The sequence below is a fragment of the Macrobrachium nipponense genome, chromosome 17, assembly GCF_015104395.2.
Source record: "Macrobrachium nipponense isolate FS-2020 chromosome 17, ASM1510439v2, whole genome shotgun sequence".
Lineage (NCBI taxonomy): Eukaryota > Metazoa > Arthropoda > Malacostraca > Decapoda > Palaemonidae > Macrobrachium > Macrobrachium nipponense.
This window is the reverse complement of record NC_087210.1, coordinates 44,723,651-44,749,534: the sequence shown is the minus strand read 5'-3', so window position 1 is coordinate 44,749,534 and position 25,884 is coordinate 44,723,651. Positions and strand designations below refer to the sequence as shown.

General features: G+C 37.2%; 1 protein-coding gene across 4 annotated transcripts in view; it reads right to left on the bottom strand.

Annotated features, from left to right (window-relative positions):
• Positions 1 to 25,884, bottom strand: part of LOC135196208 (uncharacterized) — a 249,441-nt gene that overhangs the window by 207,113 nt on the left and 16,444 nt on the right. The window contains exon 1 of one of the 4 annotated variants that reach the window (XM_064222831.1): positions 16,405 to 16,978. The exons of 2 other annotated variants lie outside the window; for them this stretch is intronic. The gene's annotated coding sequence lies outside the window, so the exon portion shown is untranslated. Of the gene's footprint in view, positions 1 to 14,114; positions 14,261 to 16,404; positions 16,979 to 25,884 lie in introns of those variants that run through there. One more of the 4 variants, XM_064222829.1, reaches the window with a different exon arrangement.

Sequence of the window (25,884 nt, the reverse complement as noted above, 5' to 3'; positions counted from 1 at the left end):
TCGTAGACTTTGCAAAAGGGGATGCAGGTTCGTACTTTAGGGGCGTCTCGTTCCAAGAGGCAGATACATGGGATGAATTTAAAATTAGATTCCGCGCCATATATGGCAGTGAGGAGGCCTTGGATGCGGTTTTAGCTTTGAGGAATATCCTTAATTTAATCTCTATGACTCAACTTAACGTGGTGGATAGGGCGGCACTAATTGCAGGCCGGTTGAATGAATATCTGGATAACTTGAATAACACTACTTGGGTTACGGTGTTTTGATGAGGAGCTATTGTTCAGGTTTTTGCAAAGAATGAAAGTAAACCACAGCAAGTGCATATAGTTAATAATAACGCAGCAGGGATAACTTGTTTTAATTGTAAACGAGCAGGTCATATGATTTCAGATTGCCGCACACATTATTGTTCAATTCATAATAGCTCAAGTCATTCTTACGCTCGATGTTTCTCACGCAATCAGCTAAAAGCTTCATAGACTTTGCAAAAGGGGATGCAGGTTCGTACCTTAGGGGCGTCTCATTCCAAGAGGCGGATACATGGGATGAATTTAAAATTAGATTCCGCGCCATATATGGCAGTGAGGAGGCCTTGGATGCGGTTTTAGCTTTGAGGAATATCCTTAATTTAATCTCTATGACTCAACTTAACGTGGTGGATAGGGCAGCACTAATTGCAGACCGGTTGAATGAATATCTGGATAACTTAAATAACACTACTTGGGTTATGGTGTTTTGATGAGGAGCTATTGCCCAACAGCACGGAACTAGACATATATAAACAAGTTAAGAAACATGTTTAAGTGTGCAGATTTAGATCCCTTGCTTGTTCAAGTTTTTGCAAAGAATGAAAGTAAACCACAGCAAGTACATATAGTTAATAATAACGCAGCAGGGATAACTTGTTTTAATTGTAAATGAGCGGGTCATATGATTTCAGATTGCCGCACACATTATTGTTCTATTCATAATAGCTCAAGTCATTCTTACGCTCGATGTTTCTCACGCAATCAGCAGCAAAGTAATGCTAAAAACACACAAAATGTTGCCAATGATAACAAGAAGAAGAATCCACATTATCATAAAAAGAAACAAGTAAACAGTAGCTCTGCTCAGAAGCAGAAACAAACAAATCGGGCTTCAGGGAACTCGGTTCCTGGTCCGTCTAGCCAAAACAGTCAGAGTCAGTCAAATTTTCTGAGTGTTCAAAGCAAAGCAAACTCCACATAAGCGACTCCAGCGGGGAGGAGAGTGATGTTGGGTCATTCATATCAACACCTTTTGAATCAAAAAAATAAATTTAATCACCTAGAAGTATTATGTGAATCCTAGAATTTTCCTATGAATCACATGACTTTATCAAATAAATCAGAGCAGGTTCCCGTAGATTTTCATACAATACATGTTATAATAAGTAATGGTGAATTACGCCCACTTTACATGCCGTAAATTTAGAATATCAGCCATTTACATTGTTTTTTTTTATTCTGGTAGTCCACGTATTATCATGGACTTACGGACTCACTGTTTGTTGTTTTCAAACTTCCCTATTGAGAAGTCAAGAGTACGACTTTCAGGAATTGGCAATAACGAGTTAAGTGTCGTAGGCGTAACTCAGATTCAGTACAGGGTGGGTAAGCGCATGCTTTATAGTTGTATAAAACATTGATATGTATCCAGCTGTAATTGTAGGATACCCATCTATGGGCATACAAAACATTATCTTACCTCCTGCCAAACATGGCGTGTTTATCAAAGGAAAATTCTATAAGTCTTCTAACACATTAAAATCCGTTTTGGACAAAAAAGAGACAGTTAATCAAACAATAACTTACATAGAGGAACCAATCACTTGTCTCATAAATGAAGATAATGTTCAAGCCACCCAACAGAATTATCGCACACCCGCAATCGCAGCTTGCACGCAAATTCTCGAGACGAATGCACACTCGAATATCTTAGTGCGTGTAAAAAACTTTGCCGGGATCTGAAATTTTAATCCTTCCTGACACTCTGAAAATTAACAGACTTTCCGCAACACAAGCATTATACACTGTTGACTCACAACAACAGGTTAACATTGAAGTCTGTAACCATTTGAATACCAATCTAGTAAGCCACAAAAATCTACATATCATGGATATAGAAGTGTATAAATATCGCATTCTTACCGTCGCTGAAATTAATCAAGCTCAACCTGTTGTCAACGAATCCCTCTTACAATCTATCAAAAGTAAAATCAATAAAGACAATCAAGAAGTGGAGATCCAGCAGAAATTTTTGTTATCTTTTAACTAAATATCATGATGTTTTCTCCACTACCGAGGGATCTCTAGGGAAAACGGATGTCATTGAACACCAAATACTGTTAAAAGACAAGCATAAGGTTATTTACGTACCTTCGTATAGACTCCCTATGAAATTCCAGAATGAGATCAATGACAAAGTAGGTAAAATGTTAGAAGAAGGAGTCATTAGGAAATCAAATAGCCCTTACAATTTTCCCTTGATCGTCGTGCCTAAAAAAGATTGGACTTGGCGTATTTGCGTAGATTTCCGTCGCTTAAACGAGGAAACGATTCCCAATTGTTTCAGTGCCATGTACCAACGATATCTTATCTTTGTTAGGTCCGAATAAATTTTTCACCAGCTTGGACTTACTTAAAGGCTTCCACCAGATACCATTAGCTAGTGAGAGTACCCCATACACCGCCTTCAGCACAGCCAGGGGACATTATGAATTTTTATGTATGCCTTTTGGTTTATGTTGCGCCCCAATTACGTTCACCAGAATGATTAATACAGTGTTTGGAGACTTGTTAGGGGATACCCTTCATGCCTATATGGACGATCTTGTAATCTTTTCTAATACCTTAGAAGAACATTTGCATAAACTAGAGCTAGTACTACAGAGACTAAGGCAACACAGTCTCAAAGTAAACATATCTAAATGTGAGTTTTTTAAAACCAAACTTGTCTATTTAGGTTTTACGGTATCTAGTCAAGGTCTTAAGGTGGTCCATGATAAGGTGTTGGCTATCCGTAACTTTCTGGTACCTACTAACGTAGAAGGGATAGAGCAATTTTTGGGCTGTAGTGGGTATTATTGTAGGTTCATACGCAACTATTCAATCATAGCAGCTCCTTTAACAGGTCTTACGAAGAAGGGTGTAGATTTTATATGGTCTGAAAAGCATCAACAGGCGTTCAATACCTTGAAAGAGGAATTATGCAGTTCACCTATCTTAAAATTCCCTGATTTTAATAAGGATTTTTTTAATGCAACAGACACCTCAGACCAAGGGGTAGGAGGGATACTACTTCAGCAATATGATAAGCAGTTCTTTCCTATAGCTTTTATTCACATAAACTGAAACCCTCTGAAAGTAAATATGCAGTGATAGACAAGGAAGGGCTAGGTATCATTAACTCACCAGTACATTTTAAGTTCATAATCTATGGCTACCCTGTTAAGGTCCTTACTGACCATAAGCCCCTTACCGAGTTTTTCAAAAAGAACTCAGTGGCATTTGATCATTCAGGGCTTTGGAGCCAAGATAGGATACCTACCTGGGAAAGCTAATATCATAGCTGACGCATTATCCCGCAATCCCGCGCCATCCTGTAAGGAACCATTAGCTGGACTAGAAGATATAAAAACATCCGTGCCTATTGTTAAAACCATATCTGAACAAGAAAATTCACAAACCCAAGCGATCGTGCACATTGAAGACCTGGGTTGGAGCGCTGAACTGGTACAAACTGAACAAAGAAAAGATCAGCAGTTAAGCAAAATAATAGATGCTTTGAACAGAAATCCTAAAGCAAAAGAATATTCAAAGTATGTGCAGCAGAATTGTAATCAAAGGTAATATTCTGTGTAGGTCCGTGACGAGGAAAACCCAAAGCACACCACAGGTGACTAACGACCAGGTAGTAGTACCAATCTCTCTTATACCAATCGACCTAAACTGGTTGCATTCTAATCCCTTACATGGTCATCCAGGGTTCCCTATTATGTCACAGAAAGCCAAATCACTATTTCTCTGGTCTACAATGCTTACAGATATAAAAAAGCACATAACTAATTGTCACATTTGTCATGAAAACAATGGACACACTAAGACACCTGTCAGTATGGGGGCCTATCCCGTGCCAAATCAACCCTTTGAAAGAGTACACTTAGATTTATTAACAGGGTTTTACGAGTCTGACAGAGGAAATAAACACCTCTTAGTGTTAATAGATGCCTTGACACATTATATTGAATTAATAGCACTAGAAACAAAAACCACAATTGAATGCGCAAGGAAATTCTATGAGTGCTACATCTGTAAACACGGAATTCCACACATGATAATCTCTGACTCGGGTGGAGAATTCAACAATCATTTCCTTAACTCGTGTGAATTCCTTTGCATTAAGAAAATCAATACCACGATTTATCACCCTGAGTTAAACGGTTTGGTAGAACAAGTGAATAGGAAGGTGTTAAATGTCCTACGAGTTACACTCGGGGGTATGGATCTGAACTGGGATATGGCGGTTCCCGCGGTTCTAAGTACTCTTAATCATTCATATCATGTATCTATAAAAATGACACTGCATGAGGCCTTGTACAGTACACCCGCTAGAACACCTTTCCACATACTCAAGCCAACCACTAATTTATCAAATCCCCTAAGGGATATTATGGATGCAAGTGTAAGCCGATATAATATACGTTGTAAGAATTTAGAAGAGGCACAAATTATAATGAAAAGGAATCACGATAAAATCGCTAAACAAACAAAACCATATGCAGTAGGTGATCAAATCTATATCCAAATATATGTTCATAAAGGTTTGAACTATAAGCTAACGCCTAAGTTTGAAGGCCTGTTCAGTATTCTAGAAATATTAACGGCAAATAGGCTAAAAGTTCAAAACATATCAAAACCTATTGACATACGGATTGTTCTACTGGCTCATATTCGTAGTCAATGAAAAAAGGTGACGAAAGAAAGGCTAGGAGTGAAAATATGTAGTATCCCCATATGAAACTTGCAGGGTAAATAGTATATATAAAATTTGTATGAAAAAAATTTATTAATTTTGAATAAGAAATATCTAATTTAACACGAGTAATTACATATATTTTACTATTTGCAGGTTTCCAACATGAAACTTATGTTGTTCGGATTGGTACTGTTTTTTCAGACATTCTTCTCGTGTGGGCGGAATGTTAAAAAAAAAAATATCCAATTTACACATGGCTCTATTATTGAAAGAACTGAGGATGTATTTATTACAGCGAGTAACGTAATTCTTGAAGTAGACTTGCGAGCGATTTTCTTGCCAGAAGATGATGTCATTAACCTTAAAAGCGACTTATCGTGGTTTGCTGAATCACTGGATCAATTGCACAAGCGTCATTTTCCTTTCAACCCAGAGAATCCGCTTGCACAGACTTTGTCTGTAGCTGAGATGATGTCTTATGATTTGCAAAACAAGACAGCTGAAGTGGAATGCTTATCTCGCGAACTTCTTATATGGACCGTAGGTCACAATAACGTAGAAAGACGTAACCCATCCTTATTCGTGGTGCTCAATATTTTTGGGTCTGTTGCAAGTTTAGGTTTGGGAATTGCAAATCGTCTTAAAAATTAATGAACAAAATAAGAGAATAGAATTTCTACAACATCGAAATGAATTAATTTTCTCTGAACTTCACAGACAATTAGAGTCAATAAATCAGCTTACGACATTGGTGAACGAGTATTCTAGTAATATAAATCAGATCATGGATATGCAATATTTACTTGCAACATTAGCATATTACAATTCAAAAGTAGATCATATTCATGGGAAAATTTCACATTTTACTGAAAAAATCCAAAGATTATGTAGAAGCAATTACACTAGCTACAAAGGGAGTTCTTTTGCTGCATCTCTTGCCTATTAAAGATTTAACATTAACCTTAGAGAATATGCGTGAGAAACTTGGTTATACACCTTTGTTAGAGCAGCACAAGATCGAATTTTATTACAGCTTAATTTCAGTAAGCGTAGAGAATTACAGAATCATGATTAATATCCCCTTTGATTCTTCTGATGCCTGGAAATCTTACAAAATAGCTCCGTTTCCCACTTATATGCCTTGATCGGTTCACTCATTGTTCTAATGCCATTAGTAATAAAGTTTGTACAGCTGACTCTCTTGAATTCCATAATATATCAGCGAATTTATGTGAGTTAGGTCTAGTCCTTAACGGCTCTCTCCCTCACACGCTTGAACGTTGTCTGAATTTACTTTACCCTTTTGACAAGAATAAGTTCACTTACAGGCTGAATAACGGAACCTGGCTAAGCTTCGCAGTCAAAGAGTTTAACGTCGCATGCCCGGACAGATCGTCTACAACTTCAAGACTGTTCGTCGCTGCGGACAGCTGCAGTGGAGCAACGCCCACCTACAATGTTAGGGGAATAAGCACCATCATAAGAGAGCAGGATTATTTTGCGAACTTTTCCTGGACCAACACCCGTATCCCAGCATTACCTTTGCCTTTTAATGAGAAGGTGGCCCAGCAGCTGTCGAAATTGACTACAATGAAACATACTTCCCACGCTTACTACTCCAAAGAGGACATTTGATTCTACGTTTTTCTGGCGATGACCCTAGTGCTGGTGGTGATTTTAATCATCGTGAACGTATTTGTATGGCGCAGGATGAGGAGAACGAGTATGGCTGATCAACAGAGCATCGGACCCCGCCCAGACAATTTTCCGATGGCCCTTAAGGCATTTGATTTTAGAGCCATTTGAAATTGGCCATTTCATTTGACTCAAGGGGGTTGTTTGGAACTGTGAATTGTGTGAAATGCTGTGTGAGACGCTAGCTAAATATGTAGTAGAAATCTCCTTGGCTATGTATTCCATATGTAAAGTATCAGTAAAGTATAAGAATCCGTATCAGTATCAAAATCATTATATATCTATCAGCATGCTTATTTGATGCATATAGAAGTTAAACAATGAATCATATATATCTGTGTGTGTACACACTAGGAATCTATATAAAGCACACCTAGATTAATCACTTACATTAATCATCTGTATTAATCAAACAAATCAGGTAGCCTATAATCAATCTGTTACCTTGTATCTTATCACATGTTGGTACCATCAATTTTTATCAATATAATCAAACAAATCAGGTAGCCTATAATCAATCTGTTACCTTGTATCTTATCACATTTTGGTACCATTAATTTCAGATAATATATGATTTTTATCATGTAATCTTTATGTCATCCAATTATCAGACGTACGTTAGTAAGTATATCCTCATGACTAGTAGTATATAACTGTATCATTATATATCACATGATCATTATTATTTACTATTATATCATATGCATATGCCTTATACCTTATACGTGGATCTGTATTTGTGTACTCCATGTATTTCTTTTACTTATAAGTTTTTTCTATATCAGATTTTTACATATAACCAGTCGTATATCATTTTCTTAAACACTTTGATGGTAGTTATATGTTTATCACATCTATGCATTTATATCTGAAAATCACACTGTTTCAAGTCAAATGCAAGTCAAACTTTCCGCATAACTATAATCTAAAGTTTGATTTTATATAGCAGACCGAGCATTATGTAAGAGTTTACATATGATAAAGAATGTATTTTGACATTCTATAAATGATGAATATTATTGTTAATCAAAACCCATGACCCAAGGGGTCATATGAGAACGTGCAGGAATGTAATGTATTATTGAAGCAGTGTTGACGTTGCCCTGACGTCGCTTTGTATAACTTCTTAGTTTGTATACACCTGGATCATCAGTTTCATGTTTAAAAAGGTAACGCCAACGATGCCCCATTTAAAAATACATGTTGTCGTTCCCATTACAGTCTGTGCCTACGTGACAGACCTAGATTAGTATGTTCATTTGTGTGTATAACATTTGAGCAATGTATCGCTCACCTATGATCTTGTAAACCAAATCGTACATCACGCCTCTCTGCTTGAAGAGCTATCCAAATCTTCCTGTAGATATCATTGTGATGTAAACTTGCTGAATATAACTTGTTATTAAACTATGAGTTTTAACAACTCAACCTCTACATCAGAAAGAAGAAATTGAATGAAACTTAAAGAATATCATCACAGTCGATGAGACTGAGTCAAGAATGAAGGGTATTTTACCAACTGACATCTGCTTTGCAGATCAAAAGAACGACCCAGTCGGATCTGTCATCATGGTTAGCGGATGTTTTGGGGAAATTAATATGGACAATTTCGAAATCTCACATTAAGCACAGTATGGATTTTATGGATCAAATTAAGGAAAAGAATCACATAGGTACTATGTACAGTCTAGATATAGTTTCTTTATTCACAAATGTACCACTGAGTTTTGTGCTCGACAACTTGAAGAAATTAGCCTCAGATAATATTTTCAAGCCACCTATGCACATAGATAAATTTTGTCATTTGATTAACATTTGCGTTGAATCTACAATTTTTGAGTTTAATGGTTCGTTCTATCAACAAAAATCCGGGGTCTCGATGGGCTCACCTCTCTCCCCTATATTGGCTAACTTATGTATGGAATTTTTCGAAAAGGTTTACGTTGACACACTACCGGAAGACATCAAGCCTGAAATTTGGGTTAGGTATGTAGATGATGTTTTTATTGTTTATAGACACGGCGAGGAAGCCTTTCATAGGTTTTTAGAGTTGCTTAATGGTTTTTTGCCCTCTATCAAATTTACAGTGGAAAAGGAAATGGAAAATAGGCTTCCCTTTCTAGATATGGTAGTTCATAGAGACACAGTGAGTAGTGACTTTAAATTCAGCGTGTATAGGAAGAACACCCACACAAACACCTATATTCATTACTTTTCATATCATGAACCTAAAGTAAAGCACAAGGTTTTAACCAATTTGTTTTTTCGAGCATACCGAATATGTGATCCCAGTTCATTGACGCCGAAATAAATTTCTTGGTAGATAGTTTTACTAAACTGTGTTACCCAATGTTTTTTATACTACAGTCTCTATCTAAAGCTAGATCGATGTTTTACGCCCCTCATGATATAACTGAAAAGGCAGATTTTAAGGCATCTCTTGCTCTTCCTTATAATAGAGAACTTATAAATTTTCTAGGCAGCTTAAAGGAAAAAAGAACGGCTTCAACATAGTTTTTCAGTACAATCAAGAAGAAACTCATTAAAAATAACCCGGGTAATAGAGAGAATAAAGGAGTATATGTAATACCTTGTGGTGATTGCAATGAATGTTACGTGGGAGAAAGCGGACGTTCCATTGATAAGATAAGGGAAGAACACGTTGCTGCTTGCAGAAGGGGAAGTTCATACGGTGCAATTGCGCAACATACATGGGAGAAAAACCACGCAATAAATTTTAAAGGTACAAAGGTTGTTTTTGCTTGTAACGACAGGACTTTGAGACGAGTAGTAGAAGGGGCGTTAATTTCATTAAACGAGACCTTTGCAGGAAATACTGGCATTACAGAAAATACAGCTATTTGTGAAGAGATATGTAGGAAAGGGAAAATTTCAAACTTTAGAAATATATGTGCCAATAACGATGCTGCTTCCTCTCCTGTTTACTCCACTCAGGTCATTTCTCAAACAAACCACCCAACCAGCAGAGAACAAGCAGTTGACAATAGAAACATTCCCCCACGAAGATCAAGACGAATTCTGGAAAGAACGAGGGCTCAACCGCCTGATCATTCATAATATGAACTAGCTTGTTACCTAATTTTTCAAATGTTTGTGCTCTTACTTGTTAGTTCCTTGAGGTGACATATCACATTTTAGTGAACAAGACCACAGTTGATGGTCGAAAGCTTTAATCCTATACAGGAAATATATATTTTTAACTACAAGAGGATTTTACTTCATTGTGGATTGTATCCCCATTTACTTAGAGGTACGACATAGTACCTGGCTTCTGCATATATATATTATATATATTATATATATATATATATATATAATATATATATATATATATATATATATATATATATAAGCTCTTCACGTGAAAATCAAAGGAGATACCAAGACTTTAAAATTTTATTCCAAAGTCGTCTTCAGTGCCCTGGAGATGACTTTGGAATAAAAGTTGAAAGTCTTGGTACCTCCTTCTTTCATTTTCACATGAGGATCTCTTATATACTTCACTCACGAGACCATTGTGGAATTGCAAGATATATATATATATATATATATCTATATATATATATAAGATATATGTATATATATATATATATATATATATATATATATATATATTACTTATACTGTAAGTTTTGTAATACAATTACGGTTTTGATAATACAATTAATTCCCCTCAGAAACTGTGTATAATGTTGTAAAATGTATATTTTTATGTTCAGATTCTCATATTTAAAGATATGTGTAAATAGTATATAATTCATTGTTGAGAAAGAACTCAAAGGCAGAGAGAGAGAGAGAGAGAGAAGGTAGTTTAAGGGCGCAAAGAGAGGTTGCTCTGTTCGAGCAAAAGTTGTTGTTCAACCCCTTGAAAATAGATGAGTTAATCTAATTTTTTAAAGAGGACTTGCAGTCTCATAAATAGATTAGTTATGAATTGGAAAATTCCATGATGTCATGGAGATGATTAAACTATGTTTTCGTCTTGAACACATTGCTCAACCAAGGGGCCCCATTCGCCCTGGTACGCCCTTTTTCACACCCATAGAACGATTCATTCGATTCCAAGACTCGCATGCGGTGAAGAGGCTGTTATGCCTCTCTATCTCTCTCTCTCAAGACATTGATTTTCTACCATAACGTAACTCATATTTTGAGATTGGTCACTCACTAGGTTTAATTTCTTATTAACATATTTGTTATTTGTGGAATCTGAACAGACAGTATCATTATTATTTTGACGTGGCGAAACAAAAGTGTTGAAGATGGTAACAGGACTTTCTTTTTGAGTGAAAAATTGCAACTAGTTTGAGGTATGGTATTTTTACATGTATTCTGAAGTGCACTTTAAGGTTTTGTTTACAGTGTTTGGATAAGATTATTACTTATTATGCATTTTTCTTTTATTTTGTTCTTTAAATATGTCCATTTTGTGTGTTTAATGTTTGTACTGTCTTTGCTTTTAATGCTTTTCCATATTATTGTGTGTTTTTTCTCTCTCTCAATCTGTTTAATATGAATATTTCTGGTTGTATAATCGTTTTAATCTAAAATTTGTGAATTAATTTGTATTTAATGAAATTCAAATTTAATTATTGTTTTATCATTTTAATTTTAATGGAACAATTTAAAGTTCGATTAATGAATTTTCGGTAAAATTTATAATTTGGATTTAATGTTGTTTAATGATTAATTCAAGAATTAATTAAACGTTTGTTTCCAAGTGATAAATTTCCCTGAAATTGTGAATTTCACTTGATTTCTAAAATTAGAAATAAATGTTTGTATTAAAATTTATATGAGCATTGCTAATTGTGCTGTTTTCCTCAAGTGAATTAGAACCAGGGAAATACTTAGATTTAAAATTGTTGAAGGAGTGATGCCCTTTAATTAAGATTACCTCACATCTATTTTAATGAACTTAGTCTGATTTTTACTTGATTATTAAGTTCTATAAGGGATCACTGTTACCTTTAGAGTATTCAGTCGTTTGGTATTGGTGATGAAGGTTCAGGTGTCTGGCTGTTGTGAGGTAACTAGCAACCAGGTACTTGACCAAACCGTGCACCAAGTATGAATGGTGTCCCTTACCCAGGATTAAGGGTCTCTTGCTCTAACAAGTACAAATAGTAAGTGTGGTGACCAGATCCTTGGCATGCATATGAACTTCATCTTGAACAATAAAGAAGCACATAAACCGTTAATTGATACTGCAAAGACTTTGAAATTCATTGGAAGTAAGTGCATGTATCAATTTCATTAAGAACTTGTTGTATCATCGGAATATTTACAAAAGTTTTATGAAATGGTCAAGGTATGGCATTTCATACATAATAACATGCAGGTAAAACCGGGACGGATTGGAGCATCTGCTTGCTAGCCTTAGGCAAAAAGGTGTTGAATATGAACATCCTTCACCTGTATCTTTTGTACATATTATTAGTTCATAACTTACAAAAATAAACCCAGCTGGTTGCTGAAAAGATAAATGAGGACATAACCAAGATACACGACATATCGCAATGTTCAAGTAACAGTGTACAGGCAGTTGATTGTGACCAGAACAACTTCGACCTAGAACTGTGTTTATCGGCTATGCTGTTTGCCTCTCTTGTTCCTGACAACTTAGAGATGGATGATATTGCAGATAAAGAATGTAATGATACTATACTCTCCCTGGAACTGGAAAATGAGATGAAAACGGGACTACATTATCTTGGTGGATATACAGCTTTTAAATTTCCACAGTTTCAACATTTTGGTTCCCACATAAACCTGGGGAAGGGACATGGAATTTGGCAGCTAGCTGGAGTTAGGGAAAAAGTTTAATGATACCAAGTGTTTGTTTCTTCAGTGAACTTCAAAAAATGGAAAGACTTCGTTTTCCATCACGGAGAGAAATCACTGAAACCTGGCAAAGACGCTACCAAAAGTACAATTTCTTATATGCATCACTATGTAAATTTACCTAATGAGGTTATTGCCCTATTTGTCTGGTGCCGTACGTTTTTTAAGATACGAGTCCAAACATAAACATCTCTTCTGAGAGAAGTCAAAGGAGAAAATATGCAAAACCAACAACATGGCCACTGTCATAATAAAGCTTAAAAAAGTGTTACTTGCTATGTTGTTTCTTTGGTACTTTCATTATACAGCGCAAAATTTACACAGAATTTTTTACGCTTTTTTTTATGTTGAATGATGTGGGTTGCTGATAATAATTAAGATGAATTCTTTGTTTTTCAAAGGTCCTTTGTCTCCAAAGTATTTCAAAGTCAGCAACGGTAATATGTTTATCAGATAAGCTATGCGTTGTCTTCAGACCACTCACCCTTCTCAAGATGAGTTTTCTAACACATCCACTCCGTACACGTTTCTTATTTGATAACTGAAAGCCAGAATCTAGAAAATTGTTTCGTGCTACTTTGATGAGATGTGGAGCGTCAGCAAATGCATACACTTCCCTATCAGTAATAGATGGATTTGTGAATGAGGAATTTTCTAGTCCTGTAACTAAACTGTTCCATAGTTTTACATTTGTAGGGCCTAGATTTGCAGCTGCCAACCTCCCTATGATATGAAACAAAATACCTTTACTAATATCACGGTTAAAATCATTAATTGCTTCCATGGCTTAATTAGCCCCGAATCATGACACACTGAACCCGGTTTTTTTTAGGGTATAAAATATCTTTTCCCTTATCTTACGAGCATACTTGAGCTACACTGCATTCATCATATGAAATGATTCATAATCGGTCTGTTTCAGGCATTACCACATATTTAACCTGTAAATTTATGGATGCGTAATTGCTCCTGTCCTCATATATATATATATATATCTATATATATATATATATTATATATATATATATATATATATATATCAAGGCCTTGCTATCACTCCTGGTTTACATCACCTAGGAAGTGACGGCAGTAACAAGCCAAAGTAGCACCGTCGGGTCTTATTATGCCGGATGTTTTAGGGTAAAAAACCGCATGGTACAGGGGTGGACCATGTACGATCAATATGTACAACCCCAAGAAAAGTACATTATAACGCGTCCTGACACCGGAGTAAGAGGTCTTTAGCTCCGTTTCTCACCAACAACAAGTCGCGTCTGATGCCCATCTCCGATGTCAGGACACGTTATAATGTACGTTATAATGTACATGGTCCACCCCTGTACCATGCGGTTTTTTACCCTAGTTAGCTTAACAATGCAGTTTGCCTTGAACCATTTAAGCCGTCTTAAACGTAACTTAACCAGATTACCAATGAGAAAATGGAAAGCAAACCCCAGACCCGAAATTTAGCAAAGAATCCCAACAGGTAAGCAGCCACCCTTGCACTGCTAAGCACTCTCACATTACTGACTTGAGTAATTAACTGATTTACTTACTTTATTGATGAAAAGTCCCCTGTTCTGGTTACACGTAGTCCTGATGGAAGAGCGTCGCTTTCTATTTTTATGGTGTCACTACTAGAACCAATCGTGTAGAAATGGCAGGTATTGACCGTGATAACGGTCGGTGTCTGGCTTATCAGTTGTATAACCCTGGCGCTAGACTCAAAAAGCAGTTGCCTGTGATACTAATGACAATGCCGAATTTGCATCTTATGCTAATTTCCGTTAGTCACTCATCTTATTTGTTATTTGGAGGCCTTACTATTCTTAAACGATAGGTTCTTATGAGGTCTTACTATTTACCGAAACGACAGACCGAAAAGGCCTACGAAACAACCCTAGACATGTTTGTTTTATAATTGTAAAATTATTTAATTTTTGTGTATATTTGTTTTATAATTGTAAACTTGTTTAAACAGTAATTAAACGTGACATCGGCTGACATTTGTTTGCATTGTATGTATGGTGGCCGCTAGTTTTAGCAACTAGCTACGTAGGCTACCATGCCATTGTAGAGTAAGGTAGTAGAGTATCTTGATGGGCTTCTTAAATAATAATTATATTATTGTTGTTAATAATTTGAATCAATGGCATCTTGGCTTCCTCACTCTTCCCTGTTGGCTAGGCTTCAGCCCATTTTCAAAACTATTATTTTTAGTAATTTGATAACAGGGGGCTTCTTCACACTTTACCTGTAATTACCTGGGTAGTGGTTGTTCATGTGCTCTCATATCGGCATAAAAAGGCTGAAAAAACTGCCAAAGTATCCCTGTGGTGATTGTAGTCAGTTGTAATAATGCAAATGTCATACAGTGCTCAGGCTGTGACTTGTGGATTCATACAGATTGTGTACTAATGGATAAAAGTCCCCATAAGGAGTGGGGTGAGTTCTCGTTTAAAATTTTACTGTTGTTAGAACTTGGCCATTTCCTTTTGTCTTGTTTTTATTTTGGTTCATTATCTTTAGTTTACCCTAATTTTGCTATTTATTATAATATCCCCATCAGGGTTTTGAGTTTTCTTTCTCCACATTATTCGAGTTACCATTCCTGTTTTTGATCCTTGGCCTGTTTATTCCCAGAGTCCTGTTTTCGGTCTCCTTGGCCCAGTATTTGCCTGGGGGACCTCTCCGTGAGCAGGACAGCAGGTATAAAGCCTTTAATTTTTGTGACGTCTGCCAGAGAGACGTGGATCTTCCTGGAGGAGATCGGGCTTTACTCTGCCGCTATTTGGAAGATATCGGGGCATACCTTCCCGTTTTTTTGACATCCACGACGTCATTCTGGATCAATATAGTTTTTATAAGAATTTATGGGGATTTAAAACTCTTAGTGGCCACTTTAAATTAGTTAGGTTATCTTAGTTTTGTTAACTACTAGGCTTCATTCTGGCCGTTATTTTCTATCTCTCGGGACCCCCTTATTTTGGAGAATGTCTGGTTTGATTCTTTAATAGTGTGGGTGTTTTATTCAATTATTGTATTATTATTGTGTGACTGATTTTCATATACTTTTGTATTTGTAGAGGTTCCGGCAGTCATTTCTATCTTTGTGTTTTGTAAATATATTATAGTATTATTACTTGTGGTATTTGTATCCCTCTGTTAATATTTGCACACTGTCTGTTATTTCACTTATCGTGACTTAACTTTGGAGAACACCAGTTATGATTAATTGCTTTTCTGGAGTATGAAAATATCCCTTTGAGGAGGGTCCTGACACTGTTCATCTTGTGTTAGAGCTGAAGATGGTAATTACAGCTTTGAGAAGTCTCTATCCAGGCATGCAAATATTGTTAAATTATCATGTTAATAGTTTAAAAATATATTTTTATCATATATCAGTTGTCTGATATCATTATACACTAGACTATATTACAAAAAAAGTGCTTCTCATTGTCTAACTTTGACACATGCCAGTGATTAAATTGCTCTTATCTCTGTACCTTCATTTTCAAGTGCCCTGTTTAAAGAAGTTTGCAATTATAAAACTTTTATACACATAATTTGCAATTATAAAACATATACACATAATTTGCAATTATAAAACATATATACACAGTAATTCAACAAGTTTACAATCATAGAATAAACATACCAAAACGACCGGAAAGACCGAAACGACCCTAGATAAATAGTGAGACCCGTTCTTACGTATTCACAATTCTGATTTGCAAAATAAAAAACATTGCTGGTTCCGTGAGTGTGCATTCATGCACGCACCTACTTTGTATGGGGCTATTGTCGTCAGTGTACCTCGTGTGGTGTACTGTAAGCATTACTTACGTTTCTTTGCGGCGTCTCTTCGCCCCCTAAATGCAACTCCTGTCATTCCTTTTACAATTCCTTCTTCAGTTCATTGAGTTCAGCTACCGAGCAGTGTAGCCAAGGGGTTCGGGGAGGGGGGGACGTGTTCCCACGCCCTTTATGGCCTAAAGGCCTGTCCACACGACCGGGCCTGATCGGCGTGCTCCGGGGTTGACGGGCAAATTCTGGCGGACTTATTCGTGAATGTTGTCCACACGGGTGAGGCGATGGAGAGGTGGGCGAGCCCGACGATGCCAGTAGTGTGTTCAGTGCGGTACGATAAACATGGTGCCTACCGCAAAGGAGAAGATAGTGTAGCATGATAATTGCTTTGTGTATGATGAAAAAGAAGAGAATATGGTGCAAAGAATGGCTCAGAAAAAGAAATGTATATGGTTAACGTACGTCTGCCAGGGTCGAAGCTCAAGCCATCGGGCACCACCATGGTGATTTTGCTACAAGACCCATCGGGCAATTTGACGGTTTGCCCGTCAAGTGTGCCCGTTAGAGGGGAAGTCCGCCGATCAGGCCCGATCGTGTGGACAGGCCTTTAGTTACTAAATGACAGATCTAGGGAACACATTCTAAAAAATAAGAGAGAGAGAGAGAGAATCATATCATAAGATAAATGACAGATTAAAGGAATAAACCAAACAGATAAGCCAAGTAAAAAAATATTAACCTTAGTGAGACCATTGAGAGAGAGAGAGCGATGGCAAATCCACTTAGGGGAAAATAGATACTTATGCTGATTGGGCTTATTAAATTAAAAAGTGGACAGTCGCATAACATGATCGTGGAACAGTAAGATCTCTCGATATGTCTGTCCGTATACTCCAGCAATCCATAACCAAGAAAACAAACTTTGATACGGCTTTAGCCATACCTCTCTCCTTATGTATGTATGTATGTTATGGTAAACTGGTAATTTAAGTCAGTTCGTTTGTGACACCTACACTGCGTTGCACTGAGAACTTTCTCCAGAGAAAAATTCTTAAGAAAACTGAATGTCGTCGCCAACACCCGCACATCATTGAATCTTACTTTAAGCTAATGGTAAGATTCGAGTCCAGAGCCTTGAACAGACACCATTCTTTGACAAGGATAAGTCAGGTTTCCTAGGGCTGCAAACAAGGTTGTTGACATTTTGCCTGATTTCCCTAGTCCTTTGCAAGTGTATATGTAGAGAGAGGTTTCTTCCCAAATTGGTATCAAAGAGGACACTGTGAATCATGAAAGAGCAAGGCAAAATTATCAGACTTAAAGTCATTCTTGGCCCTGGAAAGGGGTAGAAAAGAAAGGACTGCTCCTTGGGTAGTAAAGCCAAGGATAACAAAAACAGTGTCTCCACTGTCAAATCGTTAAGGGAGATTGTGCTCAAGGGTTCAAATGGGGGCATGCATGAATACTTAAGTACCACATCCAAATTCCAGCCCAGGGGTTAATTTGGAGACTTAGCAATATCAATTTGGAAGGAGCGGGTGGCCTCCATAATATTCATGCTAGACAAAATAGCTAGGGCAGTATGCCTCAATGCAGCAGCTAATATGTACTAATACCCTTTAATGGCTGGGACTGAAAAATGTCTGTTGTTGCACGAGTAAAGTAAGAATTTAATTATCAATAACCTTTAATGGCTGGGACTGAAAAATTTTGTTGTTGCCTGAGTAAAATAAGAATTTAATCATCCATACCCTTTAATGGCTGGGACTGGAAAAATGTCTGTTGTTGCCTGAGTAAAGTAAGAATTTATTTATGTTATTCACAGAGGTACAGATGCAGGAAAGCCTTCTAGCAGAGCACCAAACTCTATATAGTCCACTGTCAATGATACAGTGCAAAAGTCAACTCCCTTCTGGTGTTAATGATTGACATTTTGAATTTCTTTGGAAAAACACCCTTGCTGATAAGAGATGGTAGTCATTCTCCAAGCAGTCAGCTGAAGCATGGGGATAGGCCGGTCAATTCAAGCTTAAAACGGAGCCAACCCGAAAATAAATACTATAAAGCTGGAAATGATTTTAAAGTATTCTTTAATAGTTATATTTTATCAGAAAAAAAAACCCACCAGCTAAGTCCTTGAGCATTTTTCACAATGTGCTCCTAAAGTCACCCCCCATTAAGCTGAATTCATATGAGATAGTGTGAATGTAACCTGTTAAAATCCTCATTATAAAGGATAATGGAATTCATTAATAGGTGGGTATGCCTTTGTTACACCAACAACACTATGGAAAAGCATTACATAAAATTATTGTTATTAGTTTTCCATCTCAGGGTTAATAAACAGGAGATATATCTTTTAGTACTTCATCACTTTGAAACACTTATTTTGCAGCACAGTTTCAATGCCATAGCTATCCATCGAGGAGCCATGGCTGCCAACGAAAGACATCAATGTGTGGAAACCTCCAAATTGTATCACAATATTCAAGGACTTCTCTATTGCAATTTCAGTTGCCTTAAGCCACAATGGTTGATCAAATGTTATAGATGGTGTTGTAACATTGAGTGTTTTACACTGATCAATCACAAAAAGCAGAGTAGAGTAGATGCATGTGTAGTTTATTGGATTCAAGTTAATAATGGGCAGCAATGTTATTATTGCCTTTTCTTGATTCCCTTCTTGAATCAGGTTTTGCATAAAACCAGACCAGTTAGGTCTATGATTATCTTTTGTTGAATTTAAACTTGCAGCATGCCACAAAATTTCTGCATTCAGTGTTTCAGGTAAAACATAAGGGTATAAAAGTTCTATCGAAGGTTTGAATAAAATACTGTCAAATTTTCTGCTCTGTGGGAATATGGTAATATGGACATCTGTTGCCTTGAGTATTAATTCCTTTACCCTCAGTAACTTATCAGGCCTTTTAATTCGTATCTCCTTGGTTACACCCTGACTACTCCCGACTGTTGAAGAAATGATGCCCATGGCATGAAAGCTTCCTCGGCCATCTGAAGTAGCAATATTGTGGTCAACGTTGTCTGCGATGAATTGTGTGAAGCTTTTTTCTGTTGATGTTTCCTTGATGATATCATTCAACGATTGTGAGGTAAGAGAAGCTTGCTTGAAACGAGTGACTTCACAATAGGAAACAGAAAATCCTACCTTGAACAATTCATCATTGAGCCACTTTGATCCATAAATGTGATCTACCTCAACACCCAGGGCAAATAAGATAGGTCGTATTATCATAGGAGAAGCTAACTTGACAATATATTGTCCTATACATTCTTGCTTAAGTGTGGACTTGGTAAAGCTAGCCATAAAAATTCTAAGGCTATCAGGAATCCATGGACTAGTTATTTCTTCTGTAGTTGGATATGATGATGAGTCATACTGTTTTTCCGAATTTCCGCTCTGATTAAGTTTGCAGCAGCTTCAATGATCCTTCTACTTTCCTCTTGTGTCATCTTCTCTCTTTCGGAATTTCTTATTTATAATGAAGCTGGCCATATCAAAGAAATATATTAGTGTTTCTCTTCAAGGTTGTTCAGAAAAGGATATGTGGCCTCCATAATGGTCTTTCAATAGTCTTTTTAGTTACCTAGAATCATATGCTTCATCATTATCTGAAAATTCTAAAACCTTTTTCTGAACTCTGGTATCGAGTGGATGGAAGTTTCAGCTTCTAACCATTCACAAGCTTTGTTAAAACTGTTCTTCATTCCTTCATTACTTCGCCGACCTCTTAAACATTTTTGCTTATCAGGAAAGAGATTTTGAATAGTTTCAAATAGAAGCCGACAATTTCTATGATATTGAGCTTCTGCAGCAATAAAATCAATGCAATCAAGTGCTCTGGCCTGCACTTCTAAAGCCCATTCATCATGCTCGTCAGTTTCAAGTCTAAATTTGCAAGCTTCCAAGATTTTCTCGCGAAGTTGAATTGTCGAAACAAGATGCCAATTCCGTCTCGATGGACTCTTTTTATCTATCTTGAAGGTTGAATTACATAAAAAACATTTAATTTTCCAGTCAAACAAACTTGTTGATCTTGTCTTTCTTCTTTGAGCCTTTTCTGATTCTGTTGAAATTCTACGTTTATTGTTGAACCATTTCCTACAGTGTTCGTGAACCAAAACATCAAGCCCTTCATTTTTACTGGTGAGCAGTTGCTGGTAGATTGTCTCTTCATTTCTCTGTTGGCTATATTCATAAAGACTAAGTAGTCCTTTTTCTTTTACTTGAACAATAGGAACAAATGACTTCTTATAAATTATGCACATCATACCTGGAAAAAAGGTATCTATAACATTTGTATGGAAAATGTCGAAAAAAAATCTGTATGATGCTCTAAACAAAAGTTGGTTTACTGAATTTATATTGGTCAGTCATATTTTAGGCAAACAACTCCATCTCGCAATTCTGGGAAATATATATATATATATATATATATATATATATAGATATATATCTATATATATATATATATATATATATATATATATATATATATATGCTGAATAACACCCAAAGCTTCAAGATGGAAATTGCTGTCCTCAAAAGAAACATTTTAAATTCGACATTGTCATTCCCGGTTTAATATATATATACCCAAGGCCTTTGCAGTTTCAATATCATTATATAGGGGTAATATAAGATGAACTCTATACTATCACGTAACGCAAAAAGACCATCTAATCCTTAAAAAAAATAAGATATTTGTTATATCATATATTTTTTGGGCCCCCTACAAGAAAAATAGACCCATAAATTGCAAAATCGAATGGAATTTTTAATCTATTGGTCTAAAAAAGTCCATTAATTGAAAATGAACTTAGCTATATCTAAAAAATAAGCAATGCTGAAGTTACCATTCAATCAAAATCTTTGCATTTCGAGCAGTTTTTTATGTATAATGATGTTAACTTCAGGATCAAATTTTGTAAAACGCTCAAGGAGTTGCCCGGTGGGTTTTTTTCTGGAAATATGTACATATGAAAGAACACTTTAAAAGTGATTCCAGCTTAATAGTAATTAGTTTCGGGTTCGACCCTCTATTGACCGGCCTAGGAGGTTCTGGTGAAACTTCCTACCTCCTGGCTATTTGAGAAGACCTTTCCTTGGTAGAAGACGCCTTGGGCTATCTACTGAGAAGCATGGGGTCTGGGAACCATTCTCTGGGTGGTCACCACCAAGGAGTCACTAAAGTTGTGCATGAACTCACAGATATACGGAACTTTGCTAGTACTCTGTATCATAGTAAAGGGAGAAAAGTATAGAGGTCTAGATAAGACCAGTTTAAAAGCATTGTGTCGACTGCCCATGACTGAGGATCCTGAACTGGATAGCAGTAGACTGGTAGGTGACTGCTGGATGGAAGGTTCATTTAGAAGACAGAATCTGGTCCTTACTGCTCAGTTGGTCAACCACAATGTACATTTTTCCTGGCACAAACTCGGATAATAGAAGGATCTTCTTTCCTCTGACCAAATGAGAATTTAACTTGAAAGGCAGAACAAAGCTTCTGACTTTGTGCCTTATGACTGTTCAGTTATGCCAGCACTGTTGAATTGTCTGAAAAAGAGAGTACTACTTTTTTACCAGTAGGTACTGAGTAGAGTTGAGTTGAATATAGAATTTAGACCAAAGGCCAGGCACAGGGACCTATGAGGTCATTCAGGACTGAAACAGAAATCGACAGTAAAAGGTTTGAAAGGTGTGACAGGAGGAAAACCTCACAGTTGTACTAAGAATCAAATGGTAGGAGAGGAAGGAATGTAAGATGAAGAAAGGTAACATAATAGGAGGTACAGTAAAAGAACGAAAGGGGTTGCAGCTAGGGGCCAAAAGCACGTTGCAAAGAACCTTAAGTGATGCCTCAGTGCACCACATGTGGTGCACTGATGGCACTAACCACCTAGATCCTCTAATACTAGCAGGGCCTTCTACACTGCCAACATCTCTTAATTGAATGATATGGAGTTCCCATTCCTCTGTGGACCAGACCTCAGCTAAATGCCTGTCTGCTGCAACCACTCCTCAACTTTCTGATAATGCATCAGTATATAACATGAGGTCTGGGCTCTTCAACTGGAGAGATACTCCTTGCAGAAGTCAAGGTTGATGGTTCCTCCATCTCAGAGGGTCCTCTAACTCCCTTGAGACCTGAATTTGAATTAATTCTGGCTGGACTTCCCGTTGCAGTGCTCTTTGAGAAAGAAAAGAATTGGCCTTATTCTCAGCCTGGCATCCAGAACCAACTTCTCTAGTGATCCCATGTGCCAGAAGCATTCCCAAGTAACAAAGGTTTGAGTTGGTATTAGATTGGAATTTGCAACAATTCCCAACATACTTGTCAACTTTAAGAGAGTATCGTCTCTAAACAGGATGCTAGAATCAGCCAGTTGTCCAGGTAGAGAAGCGTCCAAATGCATGACATGTGAGGCCACTTGCCTAACTGCTATGGGACTCTTTTAAAAACTTGAGGAGCTGAGCTCCTCAAGTTTTTAAAAATAAAAACTGTAAATATTTCCTTGAATTTGGGTGAATTTGTACATGGAAGTAATCATCCATCATGTCCACTGATACCATTCAATCTGAGACTATTTCCACAGCAGCTTTCAGCCTAAGAGAGTCTACTTCCTCTCACAAGAACTGGAACCTCTCATTGTGAAGACAAGAGAGAAACTCCAGAGGAGAGCTGCTTGGAGGAAGCTGGAAAAGAAAGGGGATGCTGTATCCCTCCTACAGTACCTACACCACCCAGGGATCTACCTCCAGATCCTGTTAAACTGAACTCTAAGAGAGGCTCAACCTCCCTCCTACTGGGAACTGGCAGCTTGATGCATCATATCAGGAGCTGTATTTCTATAACACTTATAGGAAGCCAAACAGAAACAATTGTTCACTATGCTTGACAACCAACCACCTTAGTAAAGGCGTGCATTGACTCCCTAAGGGAGTCTGAAACTGCTCTATCTAAGCAGCCAAAAAATTTGCAAAAGAGCAGAAATGACCTCATTTGCTATTCATCAATTGTTGCTATAGCTATCTGGTAAAGGGTAACTGCCTAGTATCATAGGACATAAGACATTGCTCTCATAAAGAGGGGAAGAATAAGAGAGGAACTTTTAGAAGAAACTGGCAACTCAAGAAGAGAGTATGCAGGTACCAGTCAAGATTTTACGTGATACAGGGAGCAACCATAGTGTGGTGTTACATGGTGCTTACCCAATGTTGGAGAAGAATCTCACTGGAGATTCAGTTATTTTGGAGGGTATAGGAGGAGAGGAAGTAACTCCTATATGCCGCTTATACCTGTCCTGTGAATTGGTGACAGGGAGTGTTGATTTTGCTGTGGAGGACTCACTGGCTGAGGAAGGTGTACATGTTCAGTTGGGAAATGAAGTTGGTGGTGTTCCATTTGTTCCTTGTCCTGTAGTGACAGACAAACCGTTGAGGATTAGTCCTATGGTAGAGTTGGAGAAGAATAACCCCCACCTGTTCCCTAGTTGTGTAACTACCAGAAGTATGAGGAGAATTACGACTGTTGGTGAAGAAACTGAGGATTTTCACACCCTAGATGGATCAAGTGAAGGATCTTTGAACTTAGAACAATTGTTCCAGGGGAGTGATGCCTCCCGTGGAGCTGACCGAGAAGGGAATTCCCAAGAAAATGAAGAATCAATTGTACCTGAAGAGACTCCAAGTAGTCAGAGTGTTCCTGAAGATAGTAGTGAAACTACAGTAGCTGAGGTAGCAGATATTGATAGTTCAACCCTTGAAGTTGGACAGGTGACAAGAGAAAAGCTAATGGACTTGCAGAAGAGGGATGCATCGTTAGCTGATTTGTTCTTCAGAGTTGTTGATCAGGAAGAGATGCAACAAACTCCTACCTGTTATTATCTGAAGGAAGGTTTGCTGATGAGGAAGCATAGACCTTCAAATATATCCAGAAATGCTGAGTGGGCGAATATCATTAGATTTTGATTTTGGACTTCATAAAGATGTTAGTAGGTTCTGTCGAGAGTGTCATACCTGCCAGATAGCTGGAAAACCTAATGAAACCATTCAGAAACCCCCCTTCAACCTATAGAAGTTAGAGGAAAACCCTTTAACAAGGTGATTACAGATATGGTTGGACCGCTTCCAAAGACGAAGGGAAATGAATATCTGTTGACATTAATGTGTCCTGTTACTAGATATCCTGAGGCGATCCCTGTTAGAAAAAAATCTGCCAAGATAGTTGCTGAGAAACTAGTGGTTTTTCTCAAAGTTTGGAATACCAGAAATTGTACAAAGTGATAGAGGAACGAACTTTACTTCCAAGTTATTCCAGGATGTGATGAACTTATTAGGGGTGAAACAACAGTTATCAACTGCTTATCATCCAGAAACTCAAGGAACCCTGGAAAGGTTCCACCAGACATTGAAAAGTATGCTGACAAAGTATTGTTCTGAGTCAGGAAGGGAATGGGATGTTGGTTTACCCTTGATGTTATTTGAAGTTAGGAATGCTTATCAACAAAGCATGGGATGTTCACCTAATGAGATGATTTTTGGAAGAGAAGTGAGAGGACCTTTGAAGATTCTTGCACAAAATTGGTAGGAAAATCAAAAGGAAATCCAAGGAGGGTATGTGAAGAACTTAAGGAAAAGGCTGGAAGAGATTAGATAATTCTCTTTAGAAACTCTGAAAATGAAAAGGAACTATGATAGGAAGACTAAGCTGAGAAGTTTTAGTGTTGGTCATCAAGTGTTTGTGTTTCTGCCAGTCAAGAGATTTCCCCTTACCAATAAATTTCAAGGTCTCTACAGGATAATTGAGAAGCTAAGTGATAGAACTTATGTGATTGAAACACCAGAAAGGAGAAAATGACAGAGGAAGATACATGTGAACCTCTTGAAACCTTACTTCCCAGAAACTAGAATTGATACTGTGTCAATAATACAGACAACTTCATCTACAGAAGACGATGACGGCTATGAATTGGGAGCTGAAAGCAAGATGAATAATTCTTCAATTTTGGAAAATTTGGAGGATAAACTGAAACATCTTAATGTTGAACAAGGTGAGGAATTGAGTGAAGTGATTAGAAGCTTCACAAAGATTTTTGCAGACGCACCCCAACGTACTAATCTGACCAAACATGAAATCAAGATCCAAGAAGATGGAAAATCATTCAAGCAAAGAGCTTATCGCCTATCACCTTATCATCGGGATGTTCTGAAGAAAGAAGTTCAGTATTTGCTGCAACATGAATTAGCAGAACCCAATTCAAGTCACTTCAGTTCTCCATGTGTGTTAGTAAAGAAACCTGATGGCTCCTTTAGGATGTGTACTGATTATAGGAACCTAAATTCCATTAGTATGGCTGACAATTATCCCTTGCCTCTTATAGATCAGTTACTTGATAATATTGGGCAAGCCAAGTTTGTTTCCAAGATAGACTTATTGAAGGAATATTATCTGATACCCTTAGATGAAAATGCGAAGTTGCTGTCAGCTTTTA